This window comes from Pteropus medius, unplaced genomic scaffold (genome assembly GCF_902729225.1).
Source record: "Pteropus medius unplaced genomic scaffold, Ma_sr-lr_union100, whole genome shotgun sequence".
In the NCBI taxonomy this organism is placed as follows: Eukaryota; Metazoa; Chordata; class Mammalia; order Chiroptera; family Pteropodidae; genus Pteropus; species Pteropus medius.
In genome coordinates, this window is record NW_024344241.1 from 743,211 (window position 1) to 764,741 (window position 21,531).

Consider the following 21,531-nt stretch of genomic DNA (forward strand, 5'->3'; position numbering starts at 1 on the left):
TGAATAAAAGAATTAATTTTTTTTAAAAAAACCTCTCTGGGCTGACATTTCATATTTGCATATTTTAAGGGCTTGTGCAATATTCAACTTAATAGAAATAAAGACTTAGCCATATCATGGAAAAAGTCTTAAATTTCAAAGGAAAAAAACTTTTCAATGGGATCAAGAAGAAAAATCAGCATACCAAAATGAGAAAAAATTCAAGTTGTCTTAGGTCTTGTCCCCTTTAACATTAAATATGACATTGAAATATGTCTTTATTGTCTGTGAGAAAATATTAGACCTAGAGATTTTTATAGCTAAAGAGGTGTCATCTATATTAAAAGGTGACAGAAAGAGAATCTTTTATATGCAAGTGTACATCCTGTCTCATAATAATTGCTTAAAAAGTAAAAAATTGATTAAAATATAGAACACTGAGGAAACTACTATATCAAATAATTATGGTAACTGATGGACACAGTAAAATAAATACAATAAAAGAAATAATGCACATGTCAGAATAATTGCTAGCTTTGAAGGTGTGTGATACAAACAATAATTTAGTAATAATTGGATCAAAAATATGACATTTGTATTTCAGTGAAACTAAAAAGTGAATAGTGCCGGAAAGCTTTGGATAAATATGGGGGATTAGACAAGTATTTATCATATCTATCTAAATAATTCTACTGAAATTAAATATATACTTAAAGGCATAAACACAAAAAAAGTAAATGAGACTAAATTAAAAACAAAATTTTGTAAACTAGAAAATAAATGATTGAGTGACAACTTACTGGGCAATCAAAAGAGAGAGAAAGCTTAGTTCACCAGTAGGAGAAGCCCAGAATCAGACTGATTCATGTTGTAAACCCTGGAATTATTAGAAAATGAAGATACCTTTGAAAGTGGAGGCTGAAAGTCTTTATATGAAATATAGATGTTCAACCTATTCTTTGTTATTAGCAGAATAAATTTTCTCTACCCTGAGTACAAGGGTTTGTTCTCTCAGATAAATAAACCTGAACCTGAAACTCTGAATTTGAGGACACCAGAAAAACCAAGTATGGGCAGTATCATTAATCAGACAGGTAAATAAAAGAGACAATATTGAATGGTAAAATCTTTAGGACTGCTTCTAATATTGGCTCTGAGAACAGTATCAGTCAGGCATACTCCAGATATAAAATCAGTTAAAAAAAAAGACATAAAAAATAATAATAAGCATTAGAATTTCCCTTGCTAAATGGATTTGAAAAGATCATTGTGTAGTGTAGCTTACCATCTTGAAAGCTCTGTCAATGCATACAATGTTTTCTAATATCTCAATATTTGATACTTATCCTGCTTGGAGTTCTCTGACCATCTTGGATTCTGTAGTTTTATATCTTTCATTATTGTTGGATATTCTCTACCATTATTTCTTCAAATTTTTCTTCCACCTTGTTCTCTTTCCCTTCTTTTTATAGAATTTGAATGACATACATGTTAGAGTATGTGATATTTTCTCATAGGTCTTAGAGGCTCCATTTTTAAACTTTTTCTTACTGTGTTTTAGCATGGTAATTTTTATGGATTATCTTCAAGTTTATTGATTCTTTCTTCTGTTGTGCCAAGTCTAATGACAAGCCCTGTTAAATCAGAAATCATGAAATGTCTGAGATTTTATCCTATGTTCAATCTAACAAGTTAGTCTGCCATTGTTATAGATAGATATAATGACAGAAGAACACAAAACTCCTGGGTCAGAGAAACACAGGCAAAAATAGCAGCCAGAGAAATATCTTGTGTTACTTCTCCATGCCTCCATTCCCACAGAGTTACCTGATAGGGGCCAGACATTTACTTGCATAGAGAGATACACTATAGGTAAAAATAATTTGAAATTAGGAGATGTTAAGCTTTTATGGGGCTGCTGGCACAATGTCTGTTCTTCCCTCCCAAGAGAGAGATTATTAATTATCCTGGTAAATCAGCAAATTTCTCTGTAGAGAGAAATGCAACAACTTTATTTTTACTACCCTGGGACATCTCCAGGTAGGTGGGTCTCCAAATAGTCCTAAAATGATATACTATCTCTAGTTTTTAACACTATTTTCTGTTCAAATACATCATTTTTCAGAAGACCCAGGCCAAAGGAACTCAAGAAATCCATAGACAATTTTCTTCCAATAAGTTTATTGAAGGCATTCCTCATCTCTGTTACTGTGTATCTTTATTTATAGAAATTTCTCTTGAATTTTTCTTATAGTTCCTATCTCTCTTTTTAAATTTTCCATTTTAACAAGTATGGTGTCCAGCTTTCTACTGGAGTCTTTAACATATTAATAATAATAGACTTAAATAATTTTCCAATAGTTAAAAGACCTGGGTCATTTTTTGATTTTTTTTCTCCAAATACTTTGTTTCTTGACAGTGTGTTATTTTTATTTGCTTTTTTGTATATATTGATTGAATGAAGGACATTATTTACAGAATAGTAAAGCTGAGGTAAATACAATTTATACTTAGAAATGGGCACAACATTCTTCCGCCGTTGGTGTGAGGTGCTGAATCTAAGTGGTACAACAACTAAATTAATAAAAGATTCAGAAACAGAACAAAATAAAAGGAGAGTGAGGGAGAGAAAAGTTATCTAAAAAGTTTTTTAAAATAAATTTCTCATATTGAAGGATGTCTGTTTCTAGATGATGAGGACCCAATGAAAGCCCATATCAATGGATATTAGAGACTTAAAAATGACAAAATTTATGAAAGAATTCTGAAAATATTCTAGAGAAAAAGTAGGCCACAGAATAAAGACCAAGAATCAAATGACATGATTTTCAGTTGCCACACGTGTAGCTTGAAGATAATAAGGCAATAATGCAATGGTTCAAAATTCTCAAAAATGATCTGAGTAATGATTTTTGAAATATGAAGTTAAAATACAATTCTTTATTCTGACAAATTATGAATCAAGTCAAAAAGTAAATAGGGCATTTTGAAACATAAAAGTTGTAAAATTATTTCCAATAAATATTTTCTCAGGAACTAAAGTAAGAAAAAGTAAGACATGAATAAAGATTCAATATAACAGAGATGTGTAAAGAAACCCCAATGATAATTATATCACAAGCTTTGTGAACAACCAACCCAGAGATGAGAAGGAAATTAGTGATTCTGGAGAGTAGTCAACAATTTTTTTAAAAAGTAAAACTGAAAGAATTTCTGATCTTTAAGTGTACATAAAGGAGATTTATTCACTCACAGAGAGTTTGGAAATGAATTAGTGATAGCTGCATAGAAAGCTAAATAAATGAAAAAATGAAATAATTGTTATCTCCTATAAAATAAAGTTTTACACAAAACGTCAAGTTTTAAACATGGCTTTATGAGAGTTGGAGTGAGAGTGGAGAGGGGAAGTGTGTACATGTTTGCAGGGGTAAAGCATAAATGTAAAAAAACTAATCTTTTTCTCATGTTAAGAAATAATAGCTAAAGAATCATGTAATAGTAGTATAAACATATGAATTAAAAGAGTTTAATAAAAGCACTTGCTTCTAAGGAGCTGAAATTAAAGATGATGACTAAGGTACTTTTAGTTTATAACTTGAAAACATTATACACAAACACACACACACACACACACGACCAAATTGTGAGCATATATCGATATCATAAACACATTTCCAAGACAAAAAATATAGCCTTTATCATCATTTTAAAAAGAAAAAAATAGTTGCATGTGTCATGGAAGATAAAAGTAAAAGAATTCTGGGTATCTTGTCCTTAATACAAGGTATCTATTCTAGTAAAAAAATAAAATGCGCATAAATATTTTAATTTACTAAGAAAAAAAACAAGTTCCTCAAAAAATACAGGTCTTATAGCAAAATGTAGAAATGAGAAAAAGGAGGATAGTACTTAAAACAAAAAAAAATGTGGCATAATATCAGATAATTGGCATAAAACCAAGGACACTAGTTACCACGAAATTATTAAACTCAGCTTCTAAAATTATATTTAAGAAAGTGGGAAACGTTGACAATTGTTTTTAAATTTTTTTAACTAATTTTTAAAAAATTGAACAAGAAACAATTCAAATTATTGTAATATAGAACTGTAGGTATTCAATGACACTTTCTAAAATATTTAGTAAAATAGCTAGAAAAGTTAATTCTATAACCACAACCAATTAGTGATGTGAATCTAAAATTTTATTGTTAAAAACTCTACATTTGGTAATAGTATTAAAGTAATTAATTTTGATGACCTTAGAGATTGTTTCTAGTCAAGAAAATGAGTTATATTTTAGAGTTCAATAAGTTCACATAGTTGAAGAGATGAAGATTGATGTGCATACTCTAAATGATCTTAAGTCTCTGAATTCTCTAGGTTTTAGTTGCAAATATAATAGTGTTTTGCATTTAATGCAGGTTATTGCACACGATTTTTTTTTAGCTTCTGTGTGTCTTCAATATGAAAGAATTCATAGTAAGTTGTTCCTTGTAGACTGTAACGGACACTTGTCTGATCTCCATCATCAGTGGAAGATTTACATGTGTTTGAGTATCTTTATATAAAAGGATATATTTCTGAAATTGTGACAATCTTGTCTTTCCTTGATAGTTTTATTTATAGGAAAGAAAATGCTTTGGAAAAGATGGTCTGTATTCAAACTTTTTTTGTCTTTATTGAAATATAATAGACAATTAGTTGCTTGTATTTACATTGTACAATTCGATGAGCTTTTTTTCAGTTATAGTTAGCATACAATAATATACCAGTTTCAGTTGTATAGCATAGTGATCAGAAATTCACATAACTTGCAAAGTGATCACTCCACGAAATCTAGTACCCTTCTTCATCTTTACTTAGTTATTGCATTATTAACCTTCTTCCTCATGCTACACTCTATATCTCCATGTCTATTCTACAACTATCCATTTGTACTTCTTAATCCCTTTGCTTTTTTGTCTCCCAACCCCACTCATCTAGTATCCCTCAAAATATTCCCTGTATCTATGAGTTTATTTCCACTTTTGTTGCTGTCGTTGTTGATTTTGTTCTTTAGATTCTACATGTACGTGAAATCATGTGATATTTGTCTTTCTCTATCTGACCCATTTCATTCAGCGCAATATCCTCTAGGTCCATTAAGGCAATATCTTTTTTTCAACCTCTTCCTTTTAGTCTGTGTGTCTTTTAATCTGAAGTGAGTCTCTTGTAGGCAGCATATGTAGGGGTCTTGTTTTCTTATCTATTCAGCCACTTTGTCTTTTGGTTGGAGCAATTAATTCTTTTCCATTTGAGGTACTTATTGCTGGGAATGTAGTTATTACCATTCTTTATTCCTGTTTTTGATACAATTTTTTTTCTTCTTAAAAAAAGTCCCTTCAACATTTCTTGTAATATTGGCTTGATGATGATAAATTCCTTCAGCTTATTTTTATCTGAGAAGCTCTTTATCTGTCCTTCAACTCTAAATGATAGCTTTGCTTGACAAAGTTTTCTTGGTTGTAGATCCTGGATTTTCATCACGTTGAATATTTTGTGCCAAGCCCATTTGAACTGTATAGTTTCTTTTGAGAAATCAGCTGCCAGTCTTATGGGTGCTCCCTTGTATGTAACTAACTGCTTTTCTCTTGCTGCTTTCATGATTCTTTCTCTGTATTTAACCTTTAGCATTTTAATTATGATGTGTCTTGATGTGGGCCTCTTTGGGTTCCTCTTTCTTGGGACTCTTTGAGCTTCCTATGGTTGTATGTCTATTTTCTTTACCAGGTTAGGGAAGTTTTCCATCATTATTTTTTCAAATAGCTCTTCAACATCTTGTTTTCCTTCAGATATTGCTATGACATGAATATTTTTACCTTTAATAGTGTCCCATAGGCTCCTCGAATTATTATTATAGTCTTGGCTTCTTTTTTCTTGTCATTCTGATTGAATGGCCTTGGCTTTCCCATCCTCTAGATAGGTCATTTGATTCTCTTCTTTATTCACTTTGTTTATTCCATTTAATATACTTCTCATTTCAGATAATGTGTTCTTCATTTCTGACTGGTCTCTTCTATAATTTCCATTTCCATTTTCATGTTTTTTATCTCTTTGTTGACATTCTCACTGACTTCATCTATACTTCCCCTAAGTTCATTGAGCATCTTTATAAACAGTGTTTTGAACTCTACATCTGTTAGATTGCTTGACTTCATTGTTTCTTGATCTGAGTTCTGTTCTCTCATATGGTTTCTGCTTCTTTGTTTTCCCATTTTGGCTATCTTTCTGTGTCTGTTTCTTTGTACTAAGCAGAGCCCTTAAGTCTCTCAATCATATTAGTGCAGCTTTGTGTGGTAGGTACCCAGTGGCACAGTCCTGAGAGGAGTTCAGTTGCAGGGCAAATTTAGCCCCAGCCTGTGCCCCTTTGGGGCCATGTGATTAGATTCAGCAAACAATCCATAGATGCTGTATAGTTGCCTCAAAAGGCCACACCAGAAACCAAGGCCAGCTGCCACCAGTGTGAGTCTAGGTGCTCCACAGCAAAGGGAATTTGATTAAGGAGGACACACCTGGATGTGGCTTGGGTGGGGCTGTGACTGGGGGAGGTGAAATTTCAGGGAATCCTCTGGGCAGAGCAACATCTGTTATCCAATTCGATGTCGTCTCCACTATGGCGGTGCTGCTTCTGCACACTGGGAGGGGAAAGAGCTCAACAGAGGAACAATGGATACTGTTGGCACTTTTGTACAGAGTGAGTCTCACCTCAGCCCTCACTCTGACAACTCAGTGTCCCCCTGTAAGTCCCTGGTACCTCCTGCACAGTCGGACCAGCACTGGTGCTCAGAGAGAGCAGGTCCATCACCGCAAAATTCTGCTCCCAGATGCGACCCCTTTAAGAGACGTCTGCCTCTGCCGCTGCTGCAGCCTCTGTCCTACTCATCTGCTAGGGACTGGGCAGCCCCACATCCTCACCCTGTTCTACCTTCTGCCATTGCAGAGTGATTTCTTAGATTTCTCTCTAGTTATATGGCTTGTTTATCTAGCTCCAGGTGATTTTTCCTTGCTGTTTGCTCTTTGTTTCTGTCACAACTTTGATTTGGTCACCAGAGGGATCAACAGAACCTCTATCATCTATGCCATTTTTTCCCCCTAAGTCCACTATTCAAACTTTTTAATTAATGTTTTTTCACTAAGAAAATGGACTAGAATTAATAGCAAACTCCACACTTTCTCAAACAACAAACTGGACTGGTAGGGCTTGAATTTGGAATTCAGAAATTACTTATTTGATCTTAGATATGTTACTTTTTTAAACTTGAGGTTCTTCTTTTATAAAAGGAACACAACACCAGCAATAATAACAACTATCTGAGTTAATGCATGTGAAGATTATAGAATTTCAATAATTTCACTTTTAGAGAAAAGTTTAAATCTTGACACTTATCTTAAATACTATTCCAAAGATATCAACAAGTCTCGAAGAGCCTGGACCAGTAAATAGAATTTATTAGTGGAAAAATGTATCTATTTAAAAACAAACAGATTTGTTTAAAGGGAGACATTAGTAATAACATATTTTAAAAAGATAGACATGGGTAATGCAACATCTGTTTACCTAAAGGTCAGAGTATGATGGAGAGTAGCAATGATTTAGTGCACTAATTAAGAATCCTCTGGACACTACCTCTTACTCCAGCTACCTCTATGGCAACCAGTTTTGTGAAAGACTTGAGAAGCTTCATGTAGAGCTAGCAGCACCTTGCCTCAGGGCCATGATACAAAATTTTACTTCCTGCCCTGAGACTCCTCAAATGCCATCGCTGAGGATGCCCACAGGAAACTCCTTATAGTAATCAATGATTAACCCAGAATTATGGGGAAGTTAATGCCCTTGAAGCTACCCTTAACAAAGAGGGGAATGGGAGTCTTTTGTTAAATGCTTTCTATATATGTTTAAACCCAAATAAACTGTTCTCCTTCATTTTCAAACTCATATTTTGGGGAAACTCAGGCTAGGAAAATTAGGTATCGAATTGGTCCTGAAAAACAAACCTCTAAGATGCAATTTTGGAGCTGACTGTTTTACCAGTCAGATATGAATAATAATTTTTTTATGGTGGTAAGTGCGTGCTGATAACTCCTGGCATATAAGCCATCCCATACTAAGATTTTCATATGTGTGGACTGGAATGCAGTACAGGTAGAAGGTAAAGCACTGGCTAATGAAGTAGCTGTGTCATTTGAAACATGAGGGCGATTACAATTTTAAAGATTGTAGAATTAAAAAGCTTTTCTTAACTATTTTGGAATCCTTGAAATAATAAAATAAAAAGAAAGAAAGGTAAGTCGGTGAAAACCAAGAAGTGGAAGGCCTTATCACCATCACTTTCAGTGACTACCTTATTTATGCTTTCCATTTTCACAACTTTAGATTTTGCTGGGTAATAGGATCAGGATTAATCATGCAAGTGGGAGGATCTGAGATCTGCTACCAAATTGGAGAACTGGTCTAAAGACAGACAGATGTACTTCAACCTAACTTTAAGAATGCTAAATCTGTTAATATCTAATAAATTTTGATTGCATTTATTATACACTGCTTTGTTAATCTAAAAAATACAGAAATTGTGACTTTTTAAAATTTTCCAAGAGGAAAAACTGGTGAGTAATACAGAAGAAATGGGAATAGCAAGGGAAAAGTGATTATTCTTCTTCAGAGTGAAAAATAATACAGGGCTTTAATGTTGGATTGAGTGAAATATGCTTCCAAAATTTCAACAGTAGATTTCAAAATTCTGAGATTAAAATTGAGTACAATCCTGTTTACAGAAACTCTGAAAAGAATGAAATTTTTTAAATAATAAAATTTTTAACAAATATAATATTTCTATAATTTGAAGTACATCTAATGACACAGAATTGGAGAGACTCTTAAAGTCATTGTAAGTACATGTAAAAATAGTTTTTTAATGAGTTTAGTTAGAGAGCATTTATAGAAAATATAAAGACAGAACATCAAGAGTCATAAAACAAAAGTATGATGTAAGCTTCTAAGAATTATGCCAACATTAGTAAGGCCCAGTGAAAGCAAACATTTGTAAGCAATGTTAAAAACATAAAAACAAAATTACTTAAGTCTATGCTGAAGAAAGAAAGTGAGGAAGGAAAGGGTGGGGCTTCTGTGTGGAAAATATAAGCAAAATAAATAGATGACACCAAGCTAGAAAAAATATAACCACATCTTCAAAGACTAATGGCAGCCAAACTTAACCAATATGGCAGGGAAGAAAAACTTGCACTTTTGGATACACTTCATTTCTAAAGATTAATTATGTTATAGCTTCTGGATGATCGAGACTGTTTCTCTTTAAAAAAATATTTGATTATGTGAAATGCAAGACCGATGGAATCGAAACATATTGATGAAATAAAAAATATATATATTTTCCAATTTTCAAGATTCTGGAATTTAGTAACATTTAATTCATAGAGGTAAACAGAGTTCTTAGAGTTAGCTGCCATAGAAATATTGGTGCTATATGTGCAGGCATATAGAAAAGCGCACGTATGTATGTGTTAACACAAGTTAGCATGCTTTAGGTCATAAGTAAGTAGATTTATATGTAGGAGACCAGGAGATGCAATATATCGGGGGCAGACAGAAAAAGAGCCATGGGATTTCCAAGCCCAGACGGAGGGGTGTGGGAAAAGGTGTCAGGCTTCTCTGAAACATCCAGGAAGTCTTTGTGAGGCAGACAACTTAAGGGATGTTAAAATGTCTACAGATGTGTAAACCTAGTCATTTCAAGCATGTATTTATCCCTGAAATTGAACCCATGTGTGTCAAGTCACTGACTATAGATTTCAAAGGGAAACAGGACTGAACATTCCTGTTCCAAGCAGGATTTTTTTTTTTTTTGTAGTTAGCAGCTGCATTGATTTTAAGATAAGGATTTCTTTATCCAGGCAGATGCAGCAGTCATCAGAAGCTAATTTGCTGGGATATTCACATATGCAAATCATGTCACAATGCTGAAATGCAACCACGTAATGACTGGAAAATGTTATACTCATAAATCATACCACCATGATCATCAAAATTTCCACTCAGCCAGGACAAATTCAACAGCATTTATGTCTTTCCAGCTTTTAGCCCATAAAAACTGTGTTTTTGGAGTGTGTGTTACTCTGGTGATCTTAAAACTCCCAAGTCTGGTATAATGAGTCCTCAAGTGCGTTATAACTTACCAGTAATTACATTTCAACATATCTGCTTTCAGCAGTTAGTGTTTTATTCATAAACATTTAAACACTGAATTAGGCATAAAATAAGAATGTTGGCAACAGCCCGGCTTAATTTCATTAACTATTAGGTAAACTTAGTATTTCTTCTTCAAATAAACCTTGGTTTTGAATGCTAAAGATGTAATGAACTTCATGGTTCATAGCATCTGACATTGCTTAATTAATGGGTGCATTTATAGTACACAGGCCTTGGTAATTGATTTATATGCATGATTTGCACATACAGCTGTTAGTTCCTGTAGGAAAGTCATAATTCAAATGTGTGCATATTTTGCAGATATGGGAAAAGAAAAAAATTTGAACTTGACAAGTTCCCCCAAAACATGATAGCAAATTAATAGCTCAAAAACAAACCTACAGGATGAAGCATTAAAGTTATAGTCTTGAATTTTAACATGTGCATTTAAAAAAAATTGAGAAAATGCTTTTGTTTCTTTGAATATATTTATCTCTTAAGAAATAGAAATTCGTTTGCACATCCTTCTGTTCAAATCTATACATTGGAAGGAAAATGTAATTAGATTATTTATTGACTTCATTAAAATGTATCAAAAACTTAAAGACATATACCTACGTAACAACTGGACAACTGGTCCTCTTATTGGTATGTAGGTCAAATGACTATAGTATAAGCATTTAAATATGTAGTTTATTCTGTCAATATGAAAGGCCTACACTATGCATAACATTTGAAGTTTGAGTACATCTCCCCTAGAAGTAATGGTAGATTGTCGTTTACATTATCTTAGCTATATCTCTAAATTAATAATACTACTAATTTGTGAGCAAGCTGACTTTAGAGAGGGCACAGTTTGGGATGGTGAACCAGGGGAAACTAATAGGTCTACTGAGTAGAACTGGCTGCTTCCTTATACAAGAAATGATGTATAAGATATTGTGAGTGCTGTATCTATATTTCTTACATTGCACCCAGGGACCTATACTATCAGGAAGAAACTATGATTTCTTTTTATTTGGGGTCTTGGGGTAAGCCTTTTCTAACTGTAAAACAAACATTTTATGGGCAGGCATGGGAATTAAATTTTTCTGCATTGTCCAACAGATTAATCCTGAAAGCTCAAGTTGTAAATTGAGGGGTCAGAACTAAAGAATAACTGAGCTCTAAGAGCAGAAGTCTTCTGTGTCAGTTAATAAGGTTGAAGCAGAGAAACATGTTTCTGGATTCCACATTACCGCAAGAGAAGAGCAGCATCCTGCAGCTTTGGTAATATTCTGTGTTATTGCCCCCTACTGCACCCCACACCTCTCACTTACTATGTCATTTGCCAGAGTCGTTTAGCACCTTTCTCCATATCATTGATGACTACTAACCCTTTCCCCTTTGTTAACTGCTGGAGGTATTTCAGTGAGGCTTTCAGGAAACACTTGCAAACATTACCAGTTTTTTTTTTTTTTTTTTTTAAGGCAGCTATCAAAGTGCTTTATTGTACATTAAAACCTTCAGAGCCCAGGCAACTTGATGGTTTTCACCATGCTGGCCCCATTTCCTGGCGCTCCAAGGCAGTGCTTAGCTTTTCACTTTCTAGTCCCATACTCTACATCTGCTATTCTAATGCCTTCATTCATCAGAACACCAGCAGTTGTAAATTGTTCCAAAGCTCTTTCCACACATGTGCATACACATGCACACTTGCACATGTGCACGCACGCACACACACACGTGCACACTCACACATACAAGCATGCACATGTGAGTAAAGTATTGAAGTTTCTCTAGCAACTACCTGCACTGAATGGAGAAGAGAAGCAATGGATAGCAAATCAATTTGATTTGCTCATTTGTTGATTCCCTTTTAAATCTTTTAAATTCTTACTCAATTCTTTAACTACTCTTGGAAGATCTGGAAAGTATAATAAGTATACCATCTCCTTGGTGAAGAATTCATTGCTTTACCCTAGCAAGGCACTCCATTTGAAAGAAGGTATTCTAGTCTGAGGTTTGTAACAATTTACAACCAATGTAAGAATCAACATCCATCATAAGGTAAATATGATAAAAGGTAGAAGCTAGACTGAGTTGCTGTGGCTTCTTCTGATAAGGTAGTCTTCAAAATGTTGGCATTTAAAGATAATTCCTACCCATGCACCTTATTCCATACACACACACACACACACACACACACACACACACACACACACAAACTCCTGCATGATTAGGATTGAAGATGATCGAACAATAATAAATAAAATACATTCTTACTTTCTTTGAAGAAAACCTTAGGTTTGCAACTCATTACTTTTACATACTAGAATTTTACTTTTGGTCCAAGTGTTTTAGTTTTAGAATTAATGTCAAGCTCTTTTCTCTTGCCTTCATTAATAATTTTCATTATGTAGTTAACCAAGACACCAGAAAGGCAACTTGTATGAGATGATAAGTCCCTTTTAGAGAACAGTACAAATAATTAATATTAGGTCAGCATCCCAGAGTCTAGCGAATGACAGTTATTTATGTTATTCTGTCAAATACAAGGTTAATTCTTATACACAGCCAGAAATCATTATTTGATATCTTGGGAAATTATGGATAACAATAACAACTACTCTTCATGTAACTATCATGTCCCACTTTAAGAACAACTTCTCGAAGCATTAACTCATTTGAGCCTCAAAATAATTCTATGGCACACATAGTAATATAGTAATATATTAGCTTTATCTTATTTCTATAATGATAGAACTGGACTTGAAAGAGGTAAGATAAATGAAGCTAGTACACTCATTTAAATTCTTTAAATTCCAAATTACATAAATATTTTCTTATTTCTAACTGCTGTCCATTATCATCTCTAGGTATTAAATATTAATTATAAAAAAGTGTTTCATTATAGATATTTATAAATTCAAACTGTAATCTCTTAAACCGCAAAAAATAAAATGTAATCCTCATCTTTATAAAGTAATATGAAGAGAAAACTGAAAATTTTGCCAGCTCCCATGAGTACAAAGACTTACATGAAAGATGATAAACTATATAGCAGAATGGACTATTGAATTTACACAGAAAAAATAATTGAACAAGATAATCTATTCATTCATGATCTTTTTTGCTTCCTTTCCTTCCTTCCTTCCTTCCTTCTTCCTTCCTTCCTTCCTTCCTTCCAACTTTCCTTCCTTCTTCTTTCATTTTCCTTCCTTCCTTCCTCCCTCCCTCCTTCCTCCCTCCCCTCCCACACCTCCCCTCCCTTCCTTCCTTCCTCCCTTCCTTCCTTCCTTCCTTCTTTCCTTCCTTACTTCTTTCCTTCCTTCATTCCATTCCCCTTTCTTCCTTCTTCCTCCCTTCCCTCCTTCCCTTCTTTCCTCTCTTTCTTCTTTTAAAATGGTAGCTAAAATAGCAACATTTTGACATAACACTGGGAAAAGTTTACTCAAGATAACAGCAGAGAACATAGTAGAAAGAGAAGTTCTGCAAATCAAGAAAGTTCTGTTGTAATTAGACAAGTGTCATAGCTCTCTGAGGGTTTTTATTTGTTTATTTTTAAATGGAGAAATGAAACATACTACATTATATAATATCCAAGAGTTCTGCAACTCCAAGATTTTTAATAAATTGAATTTCTCTGAAAAAGTTGGATCTTAAGAAAAGCTAAGTAGTGTGCTTGGGTCTTAATGTTTTAATAAATGTTCAATAAAGAATTGAATGCATTCGATAAGTATTGAATGAGTCATTGATAGGAACCTAAAAAACTCTATAAACCAATACACAGCATAACAAAATAAGTTATGATGACTCTAACATGCTAAAGGTTTTCTAGAGATAGAATTTTTATTTCAATTTTTTTCTAAAATGTATAAATATCTGTAATGAAACACTCTTTGCAATTAAAATGAGACTTGAGTCACCAAACCTTAAAACTTAAACATCTAAATATCATGAAAGTGATTTCTCAGCAGCAATTTTACAGGCCAGAAGGGAATGGCAGGACATTATTAAAGTGCTGAAAGTAAGGAACCTACAACTGAGAATAATTGACCCATTATAGTTATCATTCAGAATTGAAAGAAAGATAAAGATTTTCCTAGACAAGCAAAAACTAAAGAAATTAATCATCATTAAACTAGCTTTACAGCAAATGTTAAAGAGTCTTTTTTAAGCAGAAAAGAAAAGACCACATCCAGAAAAAGGAAAATATGAGAAAGGAAAATAATCTCACAGGTAAAGCCAAATATTTAATAAAAACAATGAATCAGACATTTAAAAACTAATACAAGGTCAAAAGAAAAAAGTATCAAACTAAATTGTAGTTCTTATAGAATATATTTAAACTAAAATGACTATTGGCTTAAAATAGACTGCTGCAGATATAGAATGATATACATAAACTTCATAGTAACAGCAAACCAAAATCTACAAAAGATAAAAAATGAGTAAAAATATAGGAATCCAAACAAAACACTAAAGAAAATCAGTAAACCTCAAGGGAAGAGATCAAGAGAACAAGAAATGAACAGAAGAAAACTATCAAAACAACAAAAAAACAATTAAAATGACAGTAAGTATATACTTATTGATAATTACTTTGCATTTAAATTGATTAAATGCTCAATTAAAAAGATATAGGATGGCTGAATGAATTAAAAAAAAAAGCATGACCTATTTATATGTTGCTTACAAGAAACTCACTTCAAATTTAAAGACACATACAGACTGAAAGTAAAGAGATGGAAAACGATATTCTATACAAATAGAAGAAAAGAAAGCTGGAATATCATACTCATATCAGACAAAATATACTTTAAAATTAAAAAAAATGTAAAGAAAACAAGGAAGGACATTATAAACAGTAAAGGTGTCAATCCAAGAAGAGGATATGATAATCATAAATATCTCTATCCTCAACATAGGTGCATCTAAATGTATAAAGCAAATATTAATAAACATAAAGGGAGAGACCCAGGTAATACAATAATAGTAGAGTCTATGGTCATGCTACCCTGAACAAGCCCTATCCCGTCTGATTTCGGAAACTAAGCAGGTTTGGGTCTGGTTAGTACTTGGATGAGAGACCACCTAGGAAGAACAGGTGCTGTAGGTGTAAAAAATAAAAAATTAAAAAAATTTAAAAATAAGGAATTGTAAGCTGACAAGATTCTTGCAATTTGTGAGGTCAACCAAGGGTTGCCTCACCTAAAAAAATAATAATAGTAACAATAATAGTAGAGGATTTTAACATCCCACTCACAACAATGGATAGGTCACCCATACAGAAATTAATAAGGAAATAATGGTCTTAAATGTCATATTAGAGCAGATAGATTTAATAGGTATTTAAGACTCTTTCATAGAAAAACTGCAGTATACACATTTTTTCAAGTGCACATGGAATATTCTTCAGGATAGATCACACATCAGGCCACAAAATGATCTTCAAGAAGATTGAAATCATATCAAGCATCTTTTCTGACCACAGTGGCATAAAACTAGAAATAAACTACATGAAGAAAACTGGAAAAACACAAAAATATGCAGAGTCTATACATGTTACCAAACAATCAATGGATCAAAGAGGAAATCAAATAAGAACCAAAAATAATTTCAAAATAAGTGAAAATTGAAACACTGCTTCTCAAAATTTATGGAATTCATCAAAAGCAGTTCTAAGAGGGCAGTTCATAGTTATACAGGCATACCTCGAGAAACAATAAAAATCCCAAATAAAAAATCTAACTCTATACCTAAAGGAAGTAGAAAACAAGAGCAAACAAAACTTAAAGTTAAAAGTAGGAAGAAAATAGTTAAAAACAGAGCAGAAATAAATAAAATAAAAATTTAAAAATAGAAAAAATCAATAAAACTAAGAGCTGGTTCTTTGAACAGATAAGCAAAACTGACAAACTTCTAGCCAAATTCATCAACAAAAAAAGAGAGAGAGCCCAAATCAATAAAATCATAAAAGAAAGAGAAGTTACAACTGACACCATGGAAATACAAAGGATTATTAAAGAATACCACAAAAAATTATATGCCAACAAACTTGACAGTCTAAAAGAAATAGATAAATTTCTAAAAGTATATAACCTTCCAAGACTAAATCAGAAATAAATACAATATCCAAACAGACTAATTACTAACAATGAAATTGAAGCAGTAATCAAAAAACTGCTAACAAATAGAAGTCCGGGACCAGAAAATTTCATAGATGAATTCTATCAAATGTTCAAAAAAAAAAAAAATTAATACCTAAACTTCTTAAATTATTTTTAAAAATTCTATGAGGCAAGCATTTCCCCAATACCAAACCATACAAAGACATTATAAAAAAAAAATTACAGACCAATATCCATACTGAACATAGATGCAAAAATCTTCAACAAAATATTAGCAAACTGAATTCAACAATACATTAAAAGGATTATACAGCATGACCAAGTAAGATTCATTCCAGGGATACAAGGATGGTTCAGCATCCACAAATCAATTAATATGATACATCACATTAGCAAAATAAAGTATAAAAACCATACGATCATCTAAATAGATGCAGAATTTTTTTTAACATTTTTTTATGATAAAAGCTCTCAAAAAAGTGGGTACAGAAGGAACATATCTCAACATAGTGAAGGCTATAATGACAAACCCACACCTGATAGCATACTCAGTTGTGAAAAGCTGAATGTTTTTCTGTAAGATTAGAACAGGACAAGGATGCCACTTCTATTCAACATAATATTAGAAGCTTTAGCCACAGCAGTCAAACAAGAAAAGTAAATAATAGGCATCCAAATTACAAAAGAATAAGTGAAACTCTAATTATTTGCAGATGACATGATACTGGGTATAGAAAACCCTAAAGATGCCACCAAAAATCTATTAGAACTCATAAATGAATTCAGTAAAGATTCAGGATACAGAATCAAGACACAGAAATCTGTTGTGTTTCTATACACCAATAATGAACAATCAAAAGGCAAAATTAAGGAATTAAGAGAACAATCTCATTTACAATTGCATTGAAAAATGTAAAAGATCTAGGAATAAATTTATCCAAAAAGGTACAAGATCTGTACTCTGAAAACTATAAAACACAGAGGAAAAAAATGAAGAAGATACTAATAAATGGAAGGATATATTTTGCATACAAATTGGAAGGATTAATATTGTTAAAATGTTATTACTACCTAGAGCAATATAAAGATTCAATGCAATTCCTATTAAAATACCAATGGCATTCTTCTCAGAATGAGAACAACAAATTCCAAAATTTCTATGGAACCACAAAAGACCCGAAATAGCCAAAGAAACTTTGATAAAGAACAAAATGGGAGACCTCATGCTCCCTTAAATTGAAGTACACTATAAAGCTACAATAATCAAAACAGCATGATACCAGTATAAATACAGATATATATACCAATGGAATACTATAGGGAGCTCAGAAATAAATCTTCACGTGTACAGCCAATGAATCTATGACAAAAAAAGGCAATAAGTGGTAGGAAGATGACAGATACATACAAAAAAATGGAACTGGACCACTTTCTTATATCTCATACAAAAATAAACTTAAAATGGATTAAAGACTTAAATGTAAGATCTGAAACTATAAAATTTTTGGAAGAAAACATAGGCAGTACCCTCTTCGATATCTCTTTTAGCTATATATATATATATATATATATATATATATATATATATATTTTGATATGTCTCCTTGGATTAGGGCAACAAAAGCAAAAATAAACAAATGGGACTACATCAAACTAAAGAGTTTTTTCATAGCAAAGGGAACCACCATCAAATTGAAAAGACAACCTACTAAATGGAAAAAGATATTTGCAAATGACATATCTGGTAAGGGGTTAATATCCAAAACATATAAGGAAGTCATACAACTTACTTAACACCAAAAGAAAATCTAATTAAAAAAAAAATGGATAGGGGATCTGAATAAACATTTCTCCAAAGAGGACATACAGATGGTACAGATGGCCAACAGACATATGAAAAGATGTTCAACATCACTAATCATCAGGGAAATGCAAATTAAAACCACAATGAGATGTTATCTCATACCTGTCAGCATAGCTATCATCAATAAATCAACAAATCACAAGTGCAGGAGAGTATATGGAGAAAAGGGAACTCTTGTGTATTGTTGGTGAGATTGTAAATTAGTGAAGCTACTATGGAAAACAGTATGGAGATTCCTCAACAAATTAAAAATAGAGTTGACATACAATACAGCAATTCCACTTCTGGGTATTTATTCAAAGAAAACAAAAACCACTCATTAGAAAAGATATATGCACCCTTCTGTTCATTGTAGCATTGCTAGTAATAGCCAAGATATGGAAGCAACTTAGATATCTATCAATTGTTGAATGGGTAAAGAATATGTGAGATGTGTGTGTGTGTGTGTATGTATGTGTGTGTGTACACATACTCACAATGGAATATTATTCAGCGATAAAAAAAGAGTGAAATCTTGCTATTTACAACAACATGGATGGACCAAGAGGGTATTATGTTAAATAAAATAACTTAGGCAGAGAAAGATAAATCTTATTTATATGTGGAATCTAAAAAAATAAAAATAAAAGAATAAACAAAACAAAATAGAAACAGTTACATAGGTACAGAGAAAAAGCTGATGGTTGCCAAAGGGGAGGAGGTAGGTGATGGAAATTAAAAAAATAAAATAAAATTTATTCTGGAAAAAAAGTTTTAAATTTTAGGAAAGAAGAGCTAAGATTTCTGGAGCCCCTTCTGTGTTTTATAGAAGTATGAAGATAGATCTTACAGAAAATAGAGGTCTAAAATAATAAGCTTTAATTAAGCCCTGATGTGCTAGGTTGTGCAAAATAGAGAGTGAACATATTTTTTCCACATTGAAATGAAAATGTCTAAGTGATATATACTTTTTATACACCTGAAACATGATTTCTTAACCCTTCTTGAGTCATGGTTTCCTTTGACAATCTGATGAAGACTATGAATTAATTTTCACAATAACAATTTAAATGCACAAAATAAAATACTTAAGATTAAAAAAAGCATAAATTAAAATAAACAAAATTTAAAGGATTTTGATATAGTAATACACATATTTACTCAATTTACTAAATAATAAGATCAAGTGGTATATCTAATAACTACCACAATGTCCAACAAGCAATGAAAATCAATCATATCTCAAGATATCTATAGCAATGTGATATGAATACATCGGTGATTCCTGCTGGTGACAAAATCACAAATACTGCTAATGCTACCGTTGTTTGTTGACTATATTAAAAATGAAAGAAAATGCTAAAAACTTTAGTTGCATAGTAAAAATAAAAAAGCAATTTTCCCCATCTAGGTTCACAGACTCTTTAAATTCTTGTGAGGGATTCTGAGGTTGTGAATGAGTGTGACTATGAATGTCAGGTAAAAAAAATCAGACTCTAGTCTTCTGTGACAGAGGGTTTTTAGAATTCTAATTCAAAAACTGCTAAGTTCTTAGGAATTAAAAGTTCACTTTGATCTATAGCATAAGATGCATAGACATGAATGTCTTAAACATTTGGATATACTGAAGAAAAACAAAATTAATCATAGAAATGTATGCTGAAATTAAGCACAGCAGGTAGATGAAGATCTTGTGTGAATTTCAAATGATACCACACATCAGTGCACTGACACACATTGTCTTCCTATTTCTGCTGCAAAGGGGTCTTATTAGAAACAATTAAATATGCTAATTAGAACTGAGAAATAGAGCTGAGAATTTATAGAATATTTAGCCTTTTGTTATCTTATAAAATCTGTCTAAAATTTGGCTTCTTAACAGCAGGATCTACCCTGGGTTTAGAACCCCGGGTTTTCGATGGATAAGGGGATTTCATTTAGTTACCGTGATCAAGTATTTTTATTCAGAATGGCAGCTGTTATCTGTTTTGGAGATTTCTCTAGTTTTTCTTCAAGTTACAGACCCATTTGAGTCTGGCTAAATGGATACCTTACTATTTATACATAATATGAGGACCAGGGCTTAATTGGGAAGCCTAGAAACTGTAAGGATGGTGAAAGGAAAGGAAACAAAAGTGAGACCAAGAGGAACACATCTATGTAATTCATAGTGATTGGACAGACTCCTCACTTCACAGATTTTTGGAGACAGAACTGTGTAAATTCAAATACTTAAAACTTGATTTTCCTCCTGTAAAGAAAATCCACTTTCCTAAGGTGATTACATTTAGGTGTATTTTTGGTGAAGGAAAAAATCTTCCCTTCATGCATCCTGAATAAGGTTGGTAACTTCACAATAAACACATCTCTTCAAGCCATATTGCCTAGAAAAGGTAAGGAATACATGAAAAGTAAGGAAAAAGGATCATTTATGCTAAGTCCACTATAGATTTTCCCTAGAAGCTCTGTAACCCTGGTGGGCTATAGGAGATAGAGGGCATTTGAGAAAATTTATCTTCATGTGAACCTATAGACAAGATTTAAGAAATAAGAATCTAGAGAAAGTGTCTAAATAATCAAGGTAAGACATGTTTTAGACAGAGGTAAGATACATTTCTCTCTTGATACTAGTTAAATTAATGTAATAAATCATGCAAACACTAAGGTGGTGCCATGAAAAGTAAGCCAAATTATGGAAGTTCGTATAATTTAATATCACATGTAAAAGGAAACAATAGAATTGAATCAATGTGGTGGTAGATGTAAAAGATCTAGAAAAGCACACATCCAAATTAAAGGTTTAAACTATCACACTGTTAATATAAAATTAAGTTAAATGTCTTTTTTCTCTTAAATTTTATATGTCTCTCTATATATATCTATAGTAACATTTTTATATCTATAGTAACATATTTATATCTATAGTAACATATTTATATCTATAGTAACATATTTATATCTATAGTAACATTTTTCTCTTAAATTAAATTTAAAAAAAGATGATACTATTATATCAAGCCAGAAAGGAATGATTTCTTATTATTAACTTGGTATCTGAAATCAAATTCAGTCTAGGTGCTATCTAATATTTTAAATTTTTCATCATGACCAACTCATCTCTCTGAACCTTAGTTTCCTTACTTTGAAAGCTTCTATGAAAATAATTGTTGTGAAGATGAAAGGTGTTCGAATATGTGAAACACAGTGCCTATCACTTAATAAATTCTCAAAAATGTATATAGTTTTTATTAGATGATTATATAAACTGGTTCTTCAGAAAGCATATGGTCTTGGTGGCCAAAAATCTAATATAAAATCCTCTGGCACATGTATTCAAAAGTAATATCTGTATT

The 21,531-nt window shown here is 32.3% G+C and overlaps 1 pseudogene; it reads left to right on the top strand.

The window, feature by feature from the left end:
* Window positions 1–15,204: 15,204 nt before the first annotated feature.
* On the top strand, window positions 15,205–15,323 carry LOC120607796 (uncharacterized; annotated as a pseudogene).
* The last annotated feature ends 6,208 nt before the right edge of the window (window positions 15,324–21,531 follow it).